Below are 24615 nucleotides of genomic sequence, written 5' to 3'. Positions count from 1 at the left end.
TCTTTGGTCGACCCAAGGTTATAGTAGAAGACATTTAACCAAGATGCCACGCAGTGGGACTGAACCACGGACGATATGATAAGGAAGCAAGTAAGAGACAATGTGAAAATTATTCGGAGGAATGTTGAGAATTTTGGTGCAAATATCATTCGCCGCGACACAAGCGCTTGCAATAGTGTTTGTCCTTATGAATATTTAAGCGTGCATCACAGAAGAACTATTGAATGCTTCCAAATCTTAACCTAAATTTTGTATGATATTTTCGTATCATGTACTACAACTTCATCCTAACTTAACCTTAAGCTGGTATATTGTATCCTGTAAAATATATTACGTAACAGTAATAATTTCACCTTTTTTACTTCCTATTTACGCACTGAATATCCTCGTCTTTGTATTAGTACATGACCTGTTGTTATTCATAAGTTATACATTTAATTATTATTTCATAATGCAACAAACTGCATATTCAATCGTCTACCTATTTACCTAATTATTCAATCAATTATTTAATTATTTAATTAATCGAATATTTATTTAACACTCAATTTTATATATTTTATATTCAATTTGTATTTTATCGTCCACCCATTTATTTACTTAATCATTCAATTACTACATAGCTAATCATTAATTTCAATATTCACTCCTAAATCCACCCTTTTATTCATCTGATTTATATTATACTCTGAAAGATACTTTTATTTTAATTCCATTTTACTTATAATTCTCTCAGTCTGATTGTAATCTGAAAATATTTCTTCCCTTTTAATAACATCGCGCAGGTAATTTTTTTTTTTACTGAATCACATCACGTCATGCAGGTTAAAGCTTGCTCCTCCAGTACAATACATACTTTTTATCTGTTATATTGAACTTATATTTACGAAGGAAGTTTTGTACGCTGAAACTCAGTAACGACTTATTGGCTTCTCCCAAACAAATAATTATATTGTGCGTGTGTTAACTATTGTATTGCATTTGTTACATCGTATGTATGTCTGCGTTTGTGTATGTTCGGATACACATGCATATCTGTTTATATATACTTGTATATATTCATATATGCATACGTTCATACATACGTGCATTCAGATATACATTCATATATATATATATATATATATATATATATATATATATATGTATGTATATATGTGTTTGTATACGCTCACGCGCGTGTATATGTGTGTTTGTTCGTGTGTTTGTGCGTGTGTGTGAGCATGCCTATCTAAAGTTAGATAGTTGTTCTTTTGATTCTTATACATGCATATATTCATATATGCATACGTTCATACATACGTACATTCAGACATACATTCATATATATATATATATATATCTGTATATGTGTGTTTGTATACGCTCACGCGCGTGTACATATGTGTTTGTTCGTGTGTGTGTGTGTGTGTGTGTGTGTGTGTGTGTGTGTGTGTGTGTGTGTGTGTGTGTGTGTGTGTGAGCTTGCCTATCTAAAGTTAGATAGCTGTTCTTTTGATTCTTATATATTGATATAAAACAATCGAAATTATTGCTTTTGTTCCTGGTGAACAAATCACTTATTCAATACTGATGAGAAAATTTTTTCTTCAAGCGGACATATTTCCTCGAGCAAATATTGCAGAAAATAATTGTTTTCTTTTCTTTCAAATATCCGACTGAATATCTACAAGTTGACATACATACATACATACATACATACATACGTAGATATCTATCTATCTATCTATCTATCTATCTATATCTATATCTATCTATATATATATATATATATATATATGTATATATATATATATATATATATATATATATATATATATATATATATATATATATATATATATATATATATATATATATATATATATACATGTATGTATATGTGTATATATATATATATATATATATATATATATATATATATATATATATATATATATATATATGCATACATACATGTATATCCATGTGCGTGTATGTGTGTGTGTGTATTATATGTATATAGCCTCTCTCCTAGAAAACAACTTAAAACAATTTTATACATTCTATGAATGCCGGTTTTAAATGTTTAGGTTACCTCGGCCTAACATTGCCTTGGATTCCGTTGAGGTAAACTCATGTCGAATACATAATCGTATTCATATTTCACAAAATATAATACCCATACAATTATTTGATATGTAAATGAGGTGGGAATTATAAATTCTATGTCAGACAACGATATAACACACACCTATGCGCGCGCAAACACACGCACGTCACACGCACGCACACACACGCACATCACACGCACGCACACACACACGAAGGTGCAATAGATACCGATATATGGTGTCTATCACGATGTCACAATTGCAATTCAGTTCTCATTTCCTATAGTAGTTTCGGTAATATATGATAAATGCTAGCAGTAGTAAGCATTATTTTTTAAAATGTTATTTGCCTTAAATTATATTATTGTCCAATTGTGTTTTCCTAGTATCGTAACCATTAATATTATTTTCTTCCCATAATAATTAAATCATGAAAACATTTCTGTTGTATGTTAAGCAAACATTTCAACCTTGTGTAATATCAATTACCATAACAATGCTAATAATTATAATTTTACATAACAATAACCTTAAATATCATACGCTCTTTAATTATACTTGGTAAAATATTGGTAAAAATTTTAAAGCAATAACATACAGGACTACCAATCCATGAATGTAACTATTTGTGATCTAGGGATGAAACAATTACCGCAAAATTCAGTAGACGAATGTTTCATTAACCTGTATTCTGTAAAAATTCCTTCACTGGGACAGAGAAACCATTGGAAACCTTTTTAATTTATCCTCTTGGGGTTATATACAGCTAGTGAGGTACGTGTAACTCATTGCTTTGTAGATCTATACCCATTGTTTCGTATAAAAATAAATGTTACACTTTTAAAATTATGCCCCAGAATATTTACAAAGATTTCTCAAGATATTGCCTCCGTATATTTATGTCTAGAAAAAAAGAACTAATGTTTATTCAACAAAACCAAATGAAAATGTTAAACAGAAAGCGCTCGGTATGTGAATCACTCTTTTGCTGAAATTATAAACAATTGTTTTCGCCCAAATGCCTGAGCAATTCTGGTTGACGAGACACATGTCGAAACAACTGTATGCCAGAATCCTTTGAGCCATTGATCTGAGTGCCTTATGACCACATTGTCTTCACAAAAAAGAGACGTTATTTTATTGTGACGTACACATGACCAACTAGCATATTTGCGCTGGAATCTGCTGGAATGTACGAAGAATAATCATGCAAATTGTCGTTTCAGATCCTACCTGTGCACAAGGCAAGTAGTAAATTTCTATGTATTGCTGTTAAACGAATAAATGCAAATGTAGTGGAGTAAATGTAAGCTTACAACAACGTATGACTATGAAATACTTTGATCCAATATTGCAAGCTATTTTTTAAAATTACATCATGCAAGTTCATAACATTTATCTCTAAACAAGTTTTGCTGTTTATTAAAGAAATCGATAATTTAATGATTGATCGATTATAATCATAATTATTTCCAAAACACTGATTACCTTACTTGCAACATTTGTTGAATACACTATTAGGCAGCAACTGGAAGTTTCGAAAGTGACTGACTTTCCCCTCTTTTCGAATACACCTGACCTTCAAATGGGGACAAAAATAGTGACAGAAATATTGAGAAGAAATATTTCAGTTTCTACACACACACACAACATACACGACATACATACACACACCTGCGCGCGCGCGGACACATATGTTCTCCACCACACATATATGCGTATATATATATATACACACACACTACATACCACATCTATCTATCTATCTATCTGTCTGTCTGTCTGTCTGTCTGTCTGTCTGTCTGTCTGTCTGTCTGTCTGTCTATCTATCTAGCTATATATAGAATGCGTGCGCGTGTGTGTGCATTGCGCGTGTGTGTGCATTTACGTACATAAATATACACACACATACCTATATGTATGAATAAATAGATTGATATACATTTACACATGCACACGCGGACACACACATATATAGAACTCTGTACAGAAACCTGTATAAATCAATTATTACCTATTTACAGGTAATACTAAACATCTATCTAGCTGCTGTCTAGAATCTGTCTGTCTGTCTGTCTGTTTGCCTGTCTGTCTCTGTATGTATATATATATATATATATATATATATATATATATATATATATATATATATATATATATATATATATATATATATATATACATATATATATATATATATATATATATATATATATATATATAGAGAGAGAGAGAGAGAGAGAGAAAGAGAGAAAGAAAGAGAGAAAGAAAGAGAAAGTAGGATATATCGTATGATTTAAAGATGACATCACACATAACTCTTACCAGAACTTTATAACGTTATAAATTTATTATTTGCCACTAAAATGTAATGTTGAATACTTGTCTGACGACTGCGCATACATAGTTTGTTAGGCATATATAAAATTTTAAATCTATAAGAGACGTAAAGAGTGTAAAACTACTTCGCATCACACGAAAAGTTCGCATTTCTGACATGGACATATACCATTTTCAAAGACGTTATGCGATCTGACAAAGTGACAAAGCTAATAGCAAGTAAATTTAAGTTATAGAAGCTTATTTTCTGACAAGAATATATGCGTTAAGATGTACTAAAATTTAGCGAGTTTATAACTAATATTTATTCAGTAGATTCTAAAGATATGCAAAAAGATTAAAAGCTCATGGTTAGCTTTTTGTTCAGCATATTTTATATCACATGATCAATTTACCCGACGCAATTCTAAGTATCGCTTAGCCTGAAGTTAAATATGCCCATTTAAGATCATAATATTTTCTGTTATACACCCACACACACACACACACACACACACACACACACACACACACACACACACACACACACACACACACACACACACACACACACACACACACACACACACACACACACACACACACACATATATATATATATATATATATATATATATATATATATATATATATGCCATTAATTTTCTTTATTTTGTGTTCATAACAAATGTCCGCCTGAGAGATACTTCAAAGGAACTAACACCTTTTTTATGAAGTTAACGAATCTCCAGCGATTAGAAACACTATTGTTAACTTGTGGTTACTTGATATTTTCTAAGGTCAAGATATATCATAAAACTTTTAAAGACCCTATTTTTAACGGGGCTATAAACATCAACAATGTGAGTAACGTTATCACAATCAACGTTACTACCTGGAGATAAACTCAAATACACCGCATTGTTAATTATTGATAATATAATTGTTTTGGGAATGAGATCCAATTGCTGACAATTTAATGAGAAAATTCATCGTTTAGTGAGAGAAAAAGGGAATGAATTAAAAGATAGAATGAGACGGTGCGGAAGGGAGATAGAATGATCTATGTATAAATGATGAAAGTATTACCTGGTTTATTAATTAGAACTCGAAGTAAACATCTGATCAGATTGCTTATACAGATTAAGCAGGGATCATACGGTTGACGATTTGGACAAGGGACAGTGAACTTAGGTTTTATAGGAAAATCGATTGTATTAAAGAGAACCCAGACAGTACTTATTGAAAGAGTTGCAAGTAGATACGATGTTTAATGTACCTATACACTAGATGAAGATGGGAGGCTATACCTTGATAAAGAGAACAATAAAAAAAAAGAACTAACATCAAACTTTTATAACAGACCAGTTTTAGAACTATCTTTAATGCTGATACAACATGGCAGCGTGGCGAATAAATACTTTGATTATCTTTGATTTTAACCCTATCCAAATGGCAGCAATATCTATCTATCTATCTATCTATCTATCTATCTATCTATCTATCTATCTATCTCTTCTCACGGACGTGCTGTCACATCGGCTGCGAAGGTAAACGTTTATTTGACCTTTTACTGTCCACATTTTGTTGGAATTTTTTAATAATTTTGTTGCGAAGCACCTAGGCTTCATTTGTGTGTATTTTCAAGGGCAGGAATTGACCCCCAGGGGCAGTTTCGGCCCTAGCAAAATACAAAAATTTCCTTCTTGACATTTGAAAAATGTCGAGAAACATAATTTTGGAACGCTTGTCTTGTTCTTTTGACAAGCATTTCCCGAGGCTTCAGATGCCAGAAGAGAAAAAAGAACAGAATAGCGCGTGCTCATGCAGTGACACGAACGCAGTTGCTATAAACGTCACAAAGACTGTGAGTACAGCTACTAACAGCCCTCTCACCACCACCACCACCACCACCACCACCAACACCAACAACAAAAACAAAACTGTAACCAAGGTTACAAAACCATGCGTGAAAACCGTCACAAATGTCTCTGACGTAAGCACCACTGCTGCTGACGCCATCATCACCACCACCAACGACAACAACAACAACAACAACAACAACAGCAACAACGACAACAACAACAACAACAGCAACAACAAGGAAGTAAAGTTATCGGCCGTCAGCAATGACACCATCACCTGTTCAACAAACTCTGCTGCCACTACCACCACCTTTGAACCAGGCAGTACATACACCAACATAAACAAAAATATCCAGAAGAACATGTCCGCCAGCACAACAAAAACAAATTTCGCAAATGCTCTAAAGGAAAAAAGAACAACAGTGACATTCACACAAAAACAAATAAAAGACACAAAATCCCTTCTTACGAAAGAAGGAGATGATGTCAGAATTAACATCCCAAAAGATATTATAGAAATGAAAAACAAAAAGTGCATCATTTATAAACTGGTAAACACAAAAACCAGACGTGTAGAAAATGTTAGCACAGATAAAATTGAAGTTTGTCTTAGAAAAATTTGGCCTTATCAGAATCATGTCACCTGGGGAAGGAAATTCGGAACGGTGCAAGTAAGGTTTCTGGATGAAAATTTAGCTAAACAATTTTCGACACTCTCTCTCCGCACAGATGACTTGGTAATGATACCGAGTTATCTAGGACAGAGAGTGACCAAAGTTATGATAAAAAATGTGCCATCGGAGGTGGACACCCAATGGCTGATATCGGCCGTGTGCCTGGAAATGGAGGAGGCAAATATTTTGGAGATTACGGTCGGAGAGGAAAAGAACTGGGGAGGGAAAAATCTGGAAATCCTTCTCCACATCACGGAGGAGGCTTCACAGAAAATTCCTCCAAACATTAGATTGGCAGAGGACCACAAGCTGTATGTGGTGGTAGAGGGCAGGCGACCTCGCTGTTACCTATGCAACAGCGAAGCACATCTGAAAAAGGACTGCCCTCTGGCCGCTAAACAAAAACAACAACAACAACAACAACAACAACAACAACAACAACAACAACAACAACAACAACAACAACAGAAGCAACTACCAAATACCCCCAACAGAAAAACCTTACTACCAACACCACCAGCAACGCAAAAAACAACAACAGAAATATCAGCAATAACCACAACAGAAAAGACAACAGAAACTGCAAAAACAGAAGAAAAAAAAGAAAATTCCAAGACTGCCTCTCCCTCCCCCATATCACATACACCACACACAAATAACAATCAGCCAACATCAATAAAAACAGCAACACAAACATTCACAGAAACACACACAGACGCACAAAATTTGCCGTTACCTCTTTCTGACTCCTCAGATCTCCCATCATCCGATGAAGAGAGTGGGGAGGAGTGGAAAATAGCTACGAAAGGAAAGAGGAAGCGCAGTAAGAAGAAAACAAAACAAAATGCAAACACAAACAAAGCAGGGAGATTCACATCTCCCGAAAATACTACTAACACCAATAGTAATATAAAAAAAACAATGCTAACAGCAATAGACAGTACAAACACAGAGTTGATGAATTACATCAACTCTAAAACAAACATCACAAATAACGATATCAAAACCAACAACCACCCACGTACAACACCGCCAAAACACATTAAAATTATTCATGTAACACCAGCATTACACAACACAATAAAATCCCTCTACCCCAACTCGGTAGGGGGATTCCAGAAATATTTGTGCAAGAAATTGTACAATAGCCTCCTTGGTGAAAAATCCAAGGAGGAAACAAAACTTTCTAACGGCAAGTAACACTCTGTTCTTTTGTTTTGTGCTTTAAAGCACACGTATAAATAGAATCATGGTGAAGATTGGTTGTGTGAATGTGCGTGGCTTAGGGTCCCCTTGGAAACAAGGGTACCTCTTAAATGACATCAAGTCACACAATTTGGATATCATAGCCATTAGTGAGACCAGACTCCATGAACCGCGGGCCCTAAAGTCCATGTTTGGCGGACAGTTTAACATTTATTTTTCTCCCTGTCTGCCGAGGATGGGCGGTAGTGGCACGGCGGTTCTTTTTCGCAAGAGTCTGGATCTCCAAGTAAAGACGATATTTACGGACCCGGAGGGTAGACTGGTTGTCCTAGATGTGGACGGCAGCGATGGAGGCGCTTTTCGGTTGCTGGCAGTTTATGTGCCTCCTTTAACAGGTCGGTCAGACTTCTTTCGACGTCTAGAAGTATTCCTGGGAACGTCTCGTCCCTTACTTTTAGTGGGGGATTGGAATGCTACCTTGGACACGCATCTAGACTACGTGGGGAGTGACAAAAGTAGAAGGGGATGCAAAGGCCTCATAGACCTGCTCAGACGCTTCCAGTTGTCTGACAGGTACCGACTCGACCACCCAAATGTGCCAACGTGGACTTGGAGCAACCGCATTGGGTCGTCGAGATCGTATCTAGATAGGATAGTGTGTAGGACAAGAGATAGAGATAGTTTAGGATGTCCACAGTTCCACATAGTCAGCTACACGGATCACAAACTTGTGACGTGTACGCTAGACTTAGATAAGGCACATAGGCAGGGTCCCGGTTACTGGAAACTAAACGCGTCTTTCCCGTCGAGACAGGTTTTCAGAGACCGGATTAGCACGTTAGTAAAGAGGGCTTTGACGGGAGCCATCGTCAACAACAAATGGTGGTTTGCCCTCAAGAGAGCAGTGAGGGCGGAAGCAATAAGGTATAGCAGGGCACTAGCTGTAGAGAGGAACAGAGAAGAGGGGGAGCTAGTGATAAAGTTAGAAGAGGCATTGCGAAGTGGCATCGCATCCGACGTTTTAGCGGCGAGGTTGGCCCTCGACCAACACTTCAATGCTAAACACGAAGGGTGTGCTGTCAGGGCAAGGATGCGTGCTCTGAGGAATGAAGGTGTTGGAGCCGCACGAGAGGCCCGGGTGGCGGAGGCGCAGCGGGGTAACAGAGCCACCATCCGGTCTCTGGTAGACGAACAGGGGCGCGAATTGCTCGAGCCGAGCAAGATGTGCGAGGCGTTTCAGCGGCATTTTGCCCGACTGTTCGGGAGGAGTGGCGAGCGAGAAGGCAGGGTGGATTTTAGTGCCTACCTGCACAGCTTGCCACGACTCTCGGCAAGAGAGGCGGAGTGCTGCGAAGGGGTCATCACGGCGGAGGAGGTGAGGGACGCGATGGCGGGTTGCTCGACGGACAAATCTCCGGGTTTGGATGGTCTGCCCTACGAGCTTTACAACTGTATGCCAGACTTGTTTGGAGAAGTCTTGGCGGTCGTGTACTGCAACTGGCAGCAGAACGGGAGCATTCCCGGTTTTGTGAGCCGAGGAGCGGTAACGCTGCTGAAGAAAGATCCAAACAAGGGGGACGCCATAGATAACTTTAGGCCCATCACTCTGCTCAATGCAGACATGAAAATTTTGGCCAAGGTGTTAGCCAAGCGGTTGGCGTTTGTCATCGAGAAACTGGTCGGCACGGAGCAGACGTGCGCCGTGCCGGGCCGGAGCATCCATGACAACCTCCATCTGATGCGCTACATCATAGAGAGGGTAGTTAAGGAACCTGGCATGGGTGGGGCCCTGATCAATTTGGATCAATCCAAAGCTTTCGATAGGGTAGACCATCGATACTTGGAGGCCGTCCTCGAAGCGGCCGGCTTCGGTCCCGTTTTCCGCGGCTGGATGGCTGCCTTGTACACAGGCATCCGTTCGGTTGTTCGCGTCAATGGACGTCTATCGGGACCCTTCGACATTGCACGTTCGGTTCGTCAGGGATGCCCCCTGTCGCCGCTCCTGTACGTATTGACTCTCGAGCCACTACTGCGGAAGCTGGCGACGCTGAGGGGCATCCCGCGAGAACTGGGGTGCGGGACGAGCGTGTCGGCATACGCGGACGACGTCACCGTCATAGCGTCTAGCCACGAGCACATCGAGCTTGTCGGCGAGACGCTGAAAGACTACGAAGCGGTGACGGGAGCGAAAATCAACCGGGATAAGTCGGTGGGTTTGCTGCTCGGCACCTGGAGAAGCAAGCCCATACCGTCCGGCAGCGCCTCAGTAGTGGGACGCTGGACGGACGGTCCGGTCAAGTTGCTCGGAGTCTGGTTCGGTCCGGACCTGCAAACGGAGAAGAACTGGGACGAGATAACGAGTAGGGTGGCCACTCTCTGCCGGCAATGGTCCGAGAGGAAGCTGTCCCTAAAAGGTCGGGCGGAGGTGGCGAACGCGTACATCGCGTCCGTCATCGAATACCGCCTGACCGTCGTGCCTTGTCCCGATCGCGCCATCACCGAAATGGAGCGCATCCTCTTCCGCTTTTTGTGGAAAGGAAGCGTTCCGATGGTGAGGCGATCCGTTTGTTGCCAACACCCGCTGAAAGGAGGGCTGGGCATGCCGTGGTTGATGATGCGCAGACATGCGCTGAGACTGCGACATCTCCGGCTCTACGTAGACGACGGTGAGCAGGTGTGGTCGCCGTTTGTGCGACGCGCTTTCCCGCAGCTCGTCTCCATGACCGAGCTGCAGTCGTGGATCAAAAAGAGGCCGAGGAATGGCGAATGGCACCGTGAGTGTCGCGTTGCTCTGCAACAACTTTGCCGTCCCGGGTCGACCTTGAGCGGCTGCATCACAACGAAGTCATTCTATAGGGGATTAGTGGAGGGCAGGTACGACGACGATCTCGGGGCGAACCTGGGCGTCGACGAGGAATACCTGACCCGCCTGTTCAGGACGACTTTCGGGCCGGGACCTATGGACAACTTCCAGAGATCCCTGGCCTGGCAGTGTTACCGAGAGGCGCTACCCGTTCGGGATAAGCTCTATAGACACGGCTCGCGAAATGTGGGGCCGACCTGCCCGAGATGCGGTCAGAGCGATGAAACCGTTCTGCACGCACTCGTGCAGTGTCCAACCATTTCGGAGCTGTGGGCTTATGTCGAACGACTGCTGTCGCGTGTGGGACGAGTCGGTTTATCAACCGAGTCTATCGTCAATATCGTCACGCCTCCTTCCTTTAAACGGGAAGGAAGAGCTGTATTTATCGTACTTGTGGCTATGGCCAAAGAATGCATCTGGTGGACGCGTCTGAAAGGATTAGAGACAAATACTTTCCTCTCTGGTCAATCTCTCATCAACTTTTTCAAGTATCACTTGAAAAGGAAGGTGAGAGTAGAGAGGCAAGTGTTGTCTAGCAAATGTTTCGAAAAAAGATGGATACATGTAGCAAGAATGGCACGTATAAATGACGAAGCCACCTTGACCATGATTCTATAAAACGTTTTAAAATTTTGTAAACAGAGAAATTTTATTTAACAAACTGTGACGCTAAAGACCGAGGTTACCGTGGTCTTTTCGTAGGTTTTTCTTTCCACGGATAACCTCCCCATTTATTGGGAATTTTTTGTATTTTTCGTATTTTTTGTAAATACCCCAAACGTTTTGCGATGTTTTTTTTTTTTTTTTTTTTTTTCATCGTTGTCCCCACTTTTGTTTTTTTTCTGCTTTGTTTTCGACCCCCTCGAAAAGAAAAACTCTACATTTGTATTTTGTCCCCTCTGTGTTGAGCCCTGTGTGGCTAATAAAGAAACCTATCTATCTATCTATCTATCTCTTCTCACGGACGTGCTGTCACATCGGCTGCGAAGGTAAACGTTTATTTGACCTTTTACTGTCCACATTTTGTTGGAATTTTTTAATAATTTTGTTGCGAAGCACCTAGGCTTCATTTGTGTGTATTTTCAAGGGCAGGAATTGACCCCCAGGGGCAGTTTCGGCCCTAGCAAAATACAAAAATTTCCTTCTTGACATTTGAAAAATGTCGAGAAACATAATTTTGGAACGCTTGTCTTGTTCTTTTGACAAGCATTTCCCGAGGCTTCAGATGCCAGAAGAGAAAAAAGAACAGAATAGCGCGTGCTCATGCAGTGACACGAACGCAGTTGCTATAAACGTCACAAAGACTGTGAGTACAGCTACTAACAGCCCTCTCACCACCACCACCACCACCACCAACACCAACACCAACAACAAAAACAAAACTGTAACCAAGGTTACAAAACCATGCGTGAAAACCGTCACAAATGTCTCTGACGTAAGCACCACTGCTGCTGACGCCATCATCACCACCACCAACGACAACAACAACAACAACAACAACAACAGCAACAACGACAACAACAACAACAACAGCAACAACAAGGAAGTAAAGTTATCGGCCGTCAGCAATGACACCATCACCTGTTCAACAAACTCTGCTGCCACTACCACCACCTTTGAACCAGGCAGTACATACACCAACATAAACAAAAATATCCAGAAGAACATGTCCGCCAGCACAACAAAAACAAATTTCGCAAATGCTCTAAAGGAAAAAAGAACAACAGTGACATTCACACAAAAACAAATAAAAGACACAAAATCCCTTCTTACGAAAGAAGGAGATGATGTCAGAATTAACATCCCAAAAGATATTATAGAAATAAAAAACAAAAAGTGCATCATTTATAAACTGGTAAACACAAAAACCAGACGTGTAGAAAATGTTAGCACAGATAAAATTGAAGTTTGTCTTAGAAAAATTTGGCCTTATCAGAATCATGTCACCTGGGGAAGGAAATTCGGAACGGTGCAAGTAAGGTTTCTGGATGAAAATTTAGCTAAACAATTTTCGACACTCTCTCTCCGCACAGATGACTTGGTAATGATACCGAGTTATCTAGGACAGAGAGTGACCAAAGTTATGATAAAAAATGTGCCATCGGAGGTGGACACCCAATGGCTGATATCGGCCGTGTGCCTGGAAATGGAGGAGGCAAATATTTTGGAGATTACGGTCGGAGAGGAAAAGAACTGGGGAGGGAAAAATCTGGAAATCCTTCTCCACATCACGGAGGAGGCTTCACAGAAAATTCCTCCAAACATTAGATTGGCAGAGGACCACAAGCTGTATGTGGTGGTAGAGGGCAGGCGACCTCGCTGTTACCTATGCAACAGCGAAGCACATCTGAAAAAGGACTGCCCTCTGGCCGCTAAACAAAAACAACAACAACAACAACAACAACAACAACAACAGAAGCAACTACCAAATACCCCCAACAGAAAAACCTTACTACCAACACCACCAGCAACGCAAAAAACAACAACAGAAATATCAGCAATAACCACAACAGAAAAGACAACAGAAACTGCAAAAACAGAAGAAAAAAAAGAAAATTCCAAGACTGCCTCTCCCTCCCCCATATCACATACACCACACATAAATAACAAGGAGCCAACATCAATAAAAACAGCAACACAAACATTCACAGAAACACACACAGACGCACAAAATTTGCCGTTACCTCTTTCTGACTCCTCAGATCTCCCATCATCCGATGAAGAGAGTGGGGAGGAGTGGAAAATAGCTACGAAAGGAAAGAGGAAGCGCAGTAAGAAGAAAACAAAACAAAATGCAAACACAAACAAAGCAGGGAGATTCACATCTCCCGAAAATACTACTAACACCAATAGTAATATAAAAAAAACAATGCTAACAGCAATAGACAGTACAAACACAGAGTTGATGAATTACATCAACTCTAAAACAAACATCACAAATAACTATATCAAAACCAACAACCACCCACGTACAACACCGCCAAAACACATTAAAATTATTCATGTAACACCAGCATTACACAACACAATAAAATCCCTCTACCCCAACTCGGTAGGGGGATTCCAGAAATATTTGTGCAAGAAATTGTACAATAGCCTCCTTGGTGAAAAATCCAAGGAGGAAACAAAACTTTCTAACGGCAAGTAACACTCTGTTCTTTTGTTTTGTGCTTTAAAGCACACGTATAAATAGAATCATGGTGAAGATTGGTTGTGTGAATGTGCGTGGCTTAGGGTCCCCTTGGAAACAAGGGTACCTCTTAAATGACATCAAGTCACACAATTTGGATATCATAGCCATTAGTGAGACCAGACTCCATGAACCGCGGGCCCTAAAGTCCATGTTTGGCGGACAGTTTAACATTTATTTTTCTCCCTGTCTGACGAGGATGGGCGGTAGTGGCACGGCGGTTCTTTTTCGCAAGAGTCTGGATCTCCAAGTAAAGACGATATTTACGGACCCGGAGGGTAGACTGGTTGTCCTAGATGTGGACGGCAGCGATGGAGGCGCTTTTCGGTTGCTGGCAGTTTATGTGCCTCCTTTAACAGGTCGGTCAGACTTCTTTCGACGTCTAGAAGTATTCCTGGGAACGTCTCGTCCCTTACTTTTAGTGGGGGATTGGAATGCTACCTTGGACACGCATCTAGACTACGTGGGGAGTGACAAAAGTAGAAGGGGATGCAAAGGCCTCATAGACCTGCTCAGACGCTTCCAGTTGTCTGACAGGTACCGACTCGACCACCCAAATGTGCCAACGTGGACTTGGAGCAACCGCATTGGGTCGTCGAGATCGTATCTAGATAGGATAGTGTGTAGGACAAGAGATAGAGATAGTTTAGGATGTCCACAGTTCCACATAGTCAGCTACACGGATCACAAACTTGTGACGTGTACGCTAGACTTAGATAAGGCACATAGGCAGGGTCCCGGTTACTGGAAACTAAACGCGTCTTTCCCGTCGAGACAGGTTTTCAGAGACCGGATTAGCACGTTAGTAAAGAGGGCTTTGACGGGAGCCATCGTCAACAACAAATGGTGGTTTGCCCTCAAGAGAGCAGTGAGGGCGGAAGCAATAAGGTATAGCAGGGCACTAGCTGTAGAGAGGAACAGAGAAGAGGGGGAGCTAGTGATAAAGTTAGAAGAGGCATTGCGAAGTGGCATCGCATCCGACGTTTTAGCGGCGAGGTTGGCCCTCGACCAACACTTCAATGCTAAACACGAAGGGTGTGCTGTCAGGGCAAGGATGCGTGCTCTGAGGAATGAAGGTGTTGGAGCCGCACGAGAGGCCCGGGTGGCGGAGGCGCAGCGGGGTAACAGAGCCACCATCCGGTCTCTGGTAGACGAACAGGGGCGCGAATTGCTCGAGCCGAGCAAGATGTGCGAGGCGTTTCAGCGGCATTTTGCCCGACTGTTCGGGAGGAGTGGCGAGCGAGAAGGCAGGGTGGACTTTAGTGCCTACCTGCACAGCTTGCCACGACTCTCGGCAAGAGAGGCGGAGTGCTGCGAAGGGGTCATCACGGCGGAGGAGGTGAGGGACGCGATGGCGGGTTGCTCGACGGACAAATCTCCGGGTTTGGATGGTCTGCCCTACGAGCTTTACAACTGTATGCCAGACTTGTTTGGAGAAGTCTTGGCGGTCGTGTACTGCAACTGGCAGCAGAACGGGAGCATTCCCGGTTTTGTGAGCCGAGAAGCGGTAACGCTGCTGAAGAAAGATCCAAACAAGGGGGACGCCATAGATAACTTTAGGCCCATCACTCTGCTCAATGCAGACATGAAAATTTTGGCCAAGGTGTTAGCCAAGCGGTTGGCGCTTGTCATCGAGAAACTGGTCGGCACGGAGCAGACGTGCGCCGTGCCGGGCCGGAGCATCCATGACAACCTCCATCTGATGCGCTACATCATAGAGAGGGTAGTTAAGGAACCTGGCATGGGTGGGGCCCTGATCAATTTGGATCAATCGAAAGCTTTCGATAGGGTAGACCATCGATACTTGGAGGCCGTCCTCGAAGCGGCCGGCTTCGGTCCCGTTTTCCGCGGCTGGATGGCTGCCTTGTACACAGGCATCCGTTCGGTTGTTCGCGTCAATGGACGTCTATCGGGACCCTTCGACATTGCACGTTCGGTTCGTCAGGGATGCCCCCTGTCGCCGCTCCTGTACGTATTGACTCTCGAGCCACTACTGCGGAAGCTGGCGACGCTGAGGGGCATCCCGCGAGAACTGGGGTGCGGGACGAGCGTGTCGGCATACGCGGACGACGTCACCGTCATAGCGTCTAGCCACGAGCACATCGAGCTTGTCGGCGAGACGCTGAAAGACTACGAAGCGGTGACGGGAGCGAAAATCAACCGGGATAAGTCGGTGGGTTTGCTGCTCGGCACCTGGAGAAGCAAGCCCATACCGTCCGGCAGCGCCTCAGTAGTGGGACGCTGGACGGACGGTCCGGTCAAGTTGCTCGGAGTCTGGTTCGGTCCGGACCTGCAAACGGAGAAGAACTGGGACGAGATAACGAGTAGGGTGGCCACTCTCTGCCGGCAATGGTCCGAGAGGAAGCTGTCCCTAAAAGGTCGGGCGGAGGTGGCGAACGCGTACATCGCGTCCGTCATCGAATACCGCCTGACCGTCGTGCCTTGTCCCGATCGCGCCATCACCGAAATGGAGCGCATCCTCTTCCGCTTTTTGTGGAAAGGAAGCGTTCCGATGGTGAGGCGATCCGTTTGTTGCCAACACCCGCTGAAAGGAGGGCTGGGCATGCCGTGGTTGATGATGCGCAGACATGCGCTGAGACTGCGACATCTCCGGCTCTACGTAGACGATGGTGAGCAGGTGTGGTCGCCGTTTGTGCGACGCGCTTTCCCGCAGCTCGTCTCCATGACCGAGCTGCAGTCGTGGATCAAAAAGAGGCCGAGGAATGGCGAATGGCACCGTGAGTGTCGCGTTGCTCTGCAACAACTTTGCCGTCCCGGGTCGACCTTGAGCGGCTGCATCACAACGAAGTCATTCTATAGGGGATTAGTGGAGGGCAGGTACGACGACGATCTCGGGGCGAACCTGGGCGTCGACGAGGAATACCTGACCCGCCTGTTCAGGACGACTTTCGGGCCGGGACCTATGGACAACTTCCAGAGATCCCTGGCCTGGCAGTGTTACCGAGAGGCGCTACCCGTTCGGGATAAGCTCTATAGACACGGCTCGCGAAATGTGGGGCCGACCTGCCCGAGATGCGGTCAGAGCGATGAAACCGTTCTGCACGCACTCGTGCAGTGTCCAACCATTTCGGAGCTGTGGGCTTATGTCGAACGACTGCTGTCGCGTGTGGGACGAGTCGGTTTATCAACCGAGTCTATCGTCAATATCGTCACGCCTCCTTCCTTTAAACGGGAAGGAAGAGCTGTATTTATCGTACTTGTGGCTATGGCCAAAGAATGCATCTGGTGGACGCGTCTGAAAGGATTAGAGACAAATACTTTCCTCTCTGGTCAATCTCTCATCAACTTTTTCAAGTATCACTTGAAAAGGAAGGTGAGAGTAGAGAGGCAAGTGTTGTCTAGCAAATGTTTCGAAAAAAGATGGATACATGTAGCAAGAATGGCACGTATAAATGACGAAGCCACCTTGACCATGATTCTATAAAACGTTTTAAAATTTTGTAAACAGAGAAATTTTATTTAACAAACTGTGACGCTAAAGACCGAGGTTACCGTGGTCTTTTCGTAGGTTTTTCTTTCCACGGATAACCTCCCCATTTATTGGGAATTTTTTGTATTTTTCGTATTTTTTGTAAATACCCCAAACGTTTTGCGATGTTTTTTTTTTTTTTTTTTTTTTTTTTTTTTTCATCGTTGTCCCCACTTTTGTTTTTTTTTCTGCTTTGTTTTCGACCCCCTCGAAAAGAAAAACTCTACATTTGTATTTTGTCCCCTCTGTGTTGAGCCCTGTGTGGCTAATAAAGAAACCTATCTATCTATCTATCTATCTATCTATCTATCTATCTATCTATTTATCTATCTATCTATCTATCTATCTGTCTATCTATCTATCTATCTATCTATCTACCTATCTATCTATCTGTCCGTCTAAATGTCTGTCCGCCTGTTTCCGTGTCTGTCTATTTGCGTGTCTGTCTGTTTGCGTGTCTGTCTGTCTGTCGGCCTGTCTCTCTCTCTCTCTCTCTCTCTCTCTCTCTCTCTCTCTCTCTCCCTCTCTGTCTCTCTCTCTCTCTCTCTCTCTCTCTCTCTCTCTCTCTCTCTCTCTCTCTCTCTCTCTCTCTCTCTCTCTCTCTACACACACACACATGTTTGAAGGAAAATGCAGAAAGGAAGTTAATAAGCCTGCTGAAATGAATTGATAGGCTCCTATATCACATCGAAAGGCACAACTTTGTTTTTTTTCTCTGATAAAAATTGTACTCATGTCACATAAATGTAAATTTAATGTACAACTCTGTAATTAAATCATTGAGTATTAATTGTAACGACTGTAAGAAGCGAAGATGACCAATTTGTTAATAAGAATACCTTATCTCCATTTACACACACACACACACACACATACATATATATTTTGGTAACGATTGCATGTTTTATCTTACCAATACATTTGGTAGATATCATTATATGAACATATATATATATATATATATATATATATATATATATATATATATATATACATAATGCACATACACACACTTATCTATCTATCTATCAATCTATCTATCTATGACTCTCAGCAAGAGAGGCGGAGTGTTGTGAAAGACCCATCACAGCCGCGGACGTACGGGATGCGATGGCAGGCTGCAAGGGAGACAAGTCGCCAGGCTTGGATGGTCTGCCCTACGAACTTTATTGTCATATGCCAGATTTGTTTGGAGGCGTCTTGGCAGCTGTCTACTGCAACTGGCAGCAAAACGGGAGCATCCCCGTCTTTGTAAAGCGAGGAGCAGTGGTACTACTAAAGAAAGACCCAAACAAGGGGAACGTCATAGATAATTTTCGGCCCATCACTCTGCTCAACGCAGATTTGAAAATTTTGGCCAACGTGTTAGCCGAGAGGTTGGCGCTTGTCATCGAGAAACTAGTCGACAGGGCGCAGACGTGCGCCGTGCCGGGTAGGAGTATCCATGACAACCTCCATCTGATCCGCTACATCATGGACAGGGTAGTTAAGGAACCTGGCATGGGTGGGGCGCTGATCAATTTGGATCAATCAAAAGCTTTCGATAGAGTAGACCATCACTACTTGGAAGCCGTCCTCATAGCGGCTGGTTTCGGTCCCGTCTTCCGCGGTTGGATCGCTGCCTTATACAGCGGCATCCGCTCGGTAGTTCGCGTAAACGGTCATCTATCCAGACCCTTCGGCATCATGCGTTCGGTTCGTCAAGGATGCCCCCTCTCGGCCCTTCTGTATGTATTGACTCTTGAGCCTTTACTGCGGAAGCTGGCGACGCTGAGGGGCATCCCACGAGAGCTGGGATGTGGGACGAGCGTGTCTGCATACGCGGACGACGTCACCGTCATAGTGTCGAGCCAAAAGCACATCGAGCTGGTCGGCGAGAGACTAAAAGAATACGAAGCGGTAACGGGAGCAAAAATTAACCGAGATAAGTCAGTGGGCTTGCGGCTCGGCACCTGGAGAAGCAAGCCCATGCCGTCTAACAGTGTCTCCACTGTGGGACGCTGGACCGACGGGCCGGTTAAATTGCTCGGAGTCTGGTTCGGTCCGGACCTCCAAATGGAGAAGAACTGGTGCGAAATAACGACTAGGGTGGTCACTCTCACCCGGCAATGGGCCGAGAGGAAGCTATCGCTAAAAGGTTGGGCGGAGGTGGCGAACGCGTACATTGCATCCGTCATCGAATACCGTCTGACTGTCGTGCCTTGTCTCGACCCTACCATCACCAAACTGGAACGCATACTCTTCCGCTTCTTGTGGAAGGGAAGCGTTCCGATGGTTAGGCGATCCATTTGCTGTCAACAGCCGCTAAATGGAGGGCTGGGTATGCCGTGGTTGATGATGCGCCTACATGCGCTGAGACTGCGTCATCTCCGGCGCTTCCTAGACGACGGTGAACAGGTGTGGTCGCCGTTTGTGCGGCTCGCTTTCCCGCAGCTCGTCTCCTTAGCCGAACTGCAGTCGTGGATTAAACAGAGACCTAGGCTCGGCGAAAGGCACTGCGAGTGTCGCGTTGCTCTCAAGCAACTCTGCCGTCCGGGACCAATCTTGTGCAACTTTGATTCCACAAAAGCGTTCTATAGAGGATTAGTGGAGGGGAGGTGCGACGACGATCTCGGGCAGAATCTGGGCGTCGACGAGGAACACCTGACCCGCCTGTTCAGGACAACTTTCGGGCCGGGACCTATGGACAACCACCAGAGATCCCTGGCCTGGCAGTGCTATCGAGAAGCATTACTCGTTCGGGATAAGCTTTACAGGCACGGTTCGAAACACACCGGACCGACCTGCCCGAGATGCGGTCAGAGCGACGAAACCGTTCTGCACGCACTCGTGCAGTGTCCAAAGATTTCCGACCTGTGGGCTTATGTCGAACGGCTGCTGTCACGTGTGGGACGAGTCCGCCTGTCAGCCGAGTCTATTGTGCAAACTGCTCCACCACCGTCCCTCAATAGGGAAGACAAGGCAGTGTTCATCATACTGGTGGCCATGGTGAAAGAATGTGTGTGGTGGACCCGAGCGAAAGGATTAGAGACGAAAACTTACCTCTCTGGCCAATCGCTCATCAACTTTTTCAAGTATCACTTGAAAAGGAAGGTGAGAATATAGAGACAGTTTTTGTCTCGTGAAAGTTTCATTAAAAGGTGGGTGAATAAAAGAGAGAGAGAGAGAGAGAGAGAGAGAGAGCACTTCGCTCTCATGTGTCTATTCTCTGCTGAGGTTACCATGGTCTTTTCCGTAGGCTTTTCTCTCTATGGATAAACCTAATGTTACCCCATTTTACACAATTGACATTTTCTGTGATATACGATAACCCCCCCCCCCTTTTTATTTTTTTTTTATTTTGCCCCTACCGATCCCTTTTGATCGGATTTGTTAATTTTTTATTTAAAAAAAGTTTTATTATTATTATTATTTATTATTATTATTTTATTTATTTATTATTTTTTTTTTAAAGAAAAGCTCTACAGTTGTATTTGTCCCCTGTGTGCAGCCCTGCGTGGCTAATAAAAGAAAGTTATCTATCTATCTATCTGTCTATCTATCTATCTATAAGAAGGATAAAGATAAACACAAGTTGATTTCAATTTGAAATTCCTACGCGCGTAGGAATTTGAAAATAAAATGACATGTGTCTCTCCTTAGTTTTCCTACATTTGCCCTGTACGCCATAGCTGGTAATGCTGCACTGCATAGTATTTGATGAACAACTATACAGAAAACTATCTGGATTTGGAAAATCTACTTGGAGCTCTAAACATAACACTAACAGTCGTACATCTACTTTTGCTTATAATTTCACCTCTCCCTTCTCTCCCTTTATATATATATATATATATATATATATATATATACATACATACATACATACATATATATATATATATATATATATATATATATATATATATATATATATATATATATATATATATATATATATATATATATATATATATATATATAACCATGGGATGTATATATATATATGTATATATACATACATACATATATACACGCTCATAACCATATGCACAATCACGTACACAAATGCATACACTTGCGTGTGCATGGATACGTGCTTGTGTGTTTAATCCCTTCTCTCTCTTTCTCTCTCTCTCTCTCTCCGGATGTGTTGTATCAAGTTTGCTTCACAACCACCTGGTTCTGGGGGCATTCCTATTGCGTGGCACATTGGGTAAGTGTATAATAGATTATACTTTCGGGTCGACAAAAGCCTTGGCTGGATTTGATTCACGGCAACTGAAAGAAACCCATCGTACGCCTGCATACATATGTGTGAGTGCGTGTGCGTTCGTGTGTGTGTTTGTGTCCATATCCTCTACCCCGCTGTTGCTTAACAAACGTTGTTGGTGGGTTTGTCTGTGTAACTTAGCTGTTCGGCTTAAAACACTGATAAAACAAATACCAGCCTTTAAAAAACAGTACTAGGATCGATTCATTCGACTAAAGTTCTCTAAGGTGGTGACCAGCATGACAGCAGCCGAATGTGTCTAAAACAAGTAAAATGTAAAAGACATATAAGCAACAAAATTTCCAAATTATCGTTATCAGAAGTATTATGCCTATGACGGAGAATCCTGCAATAGCAATGCATATTGTAATACGTAAAACAAAACCACCATAAAGCAAGAAACCAAGAAGCAGAAGTTTAATACAAGACAGTTATAGTAAAAGTCTGACTTATTGAATGGTTATTCTACTCAATAAACTTAGAACGGTTGGATGTATTTTAAAAGACTGTTATATTTTCTGAGTTTCTATGTCGATAGCTTCAAGCAATCACTAAACTGCTAACGAAAATTTCTAGACGATTTTCAGAGACTGTATCACAAATTAAAATATATAACTTTATTGACATATAGAGTGTGTTCAATATTGAAAAATCAAAGATAATCACATATATCACACGCCCTACGGTATTCATTTTCATATAAAGCTTTGTGCCTTATATATATGAAAATTTACTTGGGGACTCAAAAGTGACTCGCTGTTAATGATAAAGTAATTATTTTGCGAAGTCTTTCATAAAAGACTTTGCAAAATAAAAAACGCAATAAGATTTCTAAATTTGGCAAAGTAATAAATAACTGTCAATGTCTCACGGGAATTTAGATACAGAAATATCTACATTGAAATTAAAAGCGCTGGCATGGCTATGTGGTTAAAAGCGCGCTTTCTAACCACGTGGTTTTGAGTTTAATCCCACTATGACGGAAACTGGAGCGTATATTTGCTTGTGTGTGTGTGTGTGTGTGTATGTGTGTGTGCATGTGTGCATGTATGTATGTGTGTGTCTGTACGTGTGTGTATGTGTGTGTACACACAATTATGTGTGCGTGCTTGTATTTGTCCCTAATCACCGGTTGACAATCGATGTTGGTGTGTTTGCGTCTAAATCACATACCATTTCGTCACAGTGGCCAATAGGATAACAGACTTATAAAAATACATACTGGAGTCGATTTGTTCGACTGAGTTCTTCAAGGCAGTGCCCCAACATGGCCGCAGTCCAATAAGTGATACAAGTAAAATATGAAAAATATATATTCTGCCACTCATATTTATAAAGTTTTAGTCAATAGAGGAAAGAGTCTTGGTGCATTGTGAAAGAAACTTATATTCAGGCCGGAAACTTGACAGAAGTGCATGTATCGCACACGTGTAACAAAGACAAATACACAATCTTGCACCTACTCGCACACATACGCACATGCACACACACACACACACACATTTCTACGCAAACTTATGCATACGTAGTGTCGAGGTTATTTCGCTCGAATTTTCCAAAATTAGTAACCAATCGACATTAATAAATCGTCGTTTTTACGTTCAATCATAATAATTAAAGCCGATTATTAATTTTCGTGAAAGGAAAAACTTTGAAGAGCTTGTTTAATTACAATTAAGTAACGTCTAAAGTTATTGTTAATTTCATTTTTATACATTCTATTGTGTATTATGAATATTATAATGATAAAATTGAGACAAAATCTTCATGGTGATGATTGTTTTTGTATTTTCAACATAATGAAGTAAACACATCGTATACATTTTATTATTCCATGTTGCTTATATAAACAGCTTTCTATATTCATTAATATTTCCTCTCCATGGGAGTGTCTAACGCACGCATACACACATGCACTCACGCACAAACACATAAACATACATATTCACACGCTTGCTTGCTTCATTTTTCAAAGCGGTCTATCAAATTCAATGGTGGCTATATTCTCCTTTACTTGTGGATCTTTTGATTATTGCACCTGATAAAGAATAGCAGCAACGAAAGTCCAGTCAATAAAGAATTGTGATTACTGCCGCCACTGCTGCTCATACTAAGTATGTTCACGAGTGAGGAAACAAAAGATGTGAAGATATTACCTCTTCCCAAATGCACCTTATGGTTGCGACTGCAGTGTCCAGCCTTGACATCTAAGATCCACATAGGAGAAGATATCAGCGAAATGAACTTTATGGTGTTGTTGAGGGTTGACATTTCACAGTAACACACTTTGCTATGAAGTGGGTAACTCCATTGACACATACATGCGCGCATGCACAAACACACAAACACACATCGTTATACCCACTATCACATACACACATGTAAAACAGATACACACAAATAAGACAAAAAATTGAGGCAAGTAGGAAACAAACAGGAAATACTACACGGAGTTAAGAAAGTGTGTGTACGCGCTTGAAAACTGTAGAAATATATATATTTATATATATGTTTCATGTTAACAAAAATCTCAAATCAAAAAAGGAAACAAAGGTATGTACGATGAAGTTTAATATCCAAACAGAGAAAAAGAAGAGAATCTGACGATTAGAGGGAGGTAAAAAAAGGACAGAAAAAAGAGTTGAGATTATTCCTGGATTCCA

General features: G+C 42.1%; 1 protein-coding gene and 1 long non-coding RNA gene across 2 annotated transcripts in view; one reads left to right on the top strand and one right to left on the bottom strand.

Annotated features, from left to right (window-relative positions):
- LOC106877900 (dipeptidyl peptidase 4) overlaps positions 1–24615 on the bottom strand; it is a 615183-nt gene that overhangs the window by 535502 nt on the left and 55066 nt on the right. The gene's annotated exons all lie outside the window — the stretch shown is intronic.
- LOC106877902 (uncharacterized) overlaps positions 2814–24615 on the top strand; it is a 26176-nt gene continuing 4374 nt past the window's right edge. The window contains exon 1 of the long non-coding RNA XR_001410432.3: positions 2814–3337. This is a non-coding gene — a long non-coding RNA (uncharacterized LOC106877902). The remainder of the gene's footprint in view (positions 3338–24615) is intronic.

This window comes from Octopus bimaculoides, chromosome 4, assembly GCF_046866305.1.
Source record: "Octopus bimaculoides isolate indiv1 chromosome 4, ASM4686630v1, whole genome shotgun sequence".
NCBI lineage: Eukaryota > Metazoa > Mollusca > Cephalopoda > Octopoda > Octopodidae > Octopus > Octopus bimaculoides.
The sequence above is the reverse complement of the archived record's forward strand: the minus strand, read 5'-3'. Positions and strand labels throughout refer to the sequence as shown.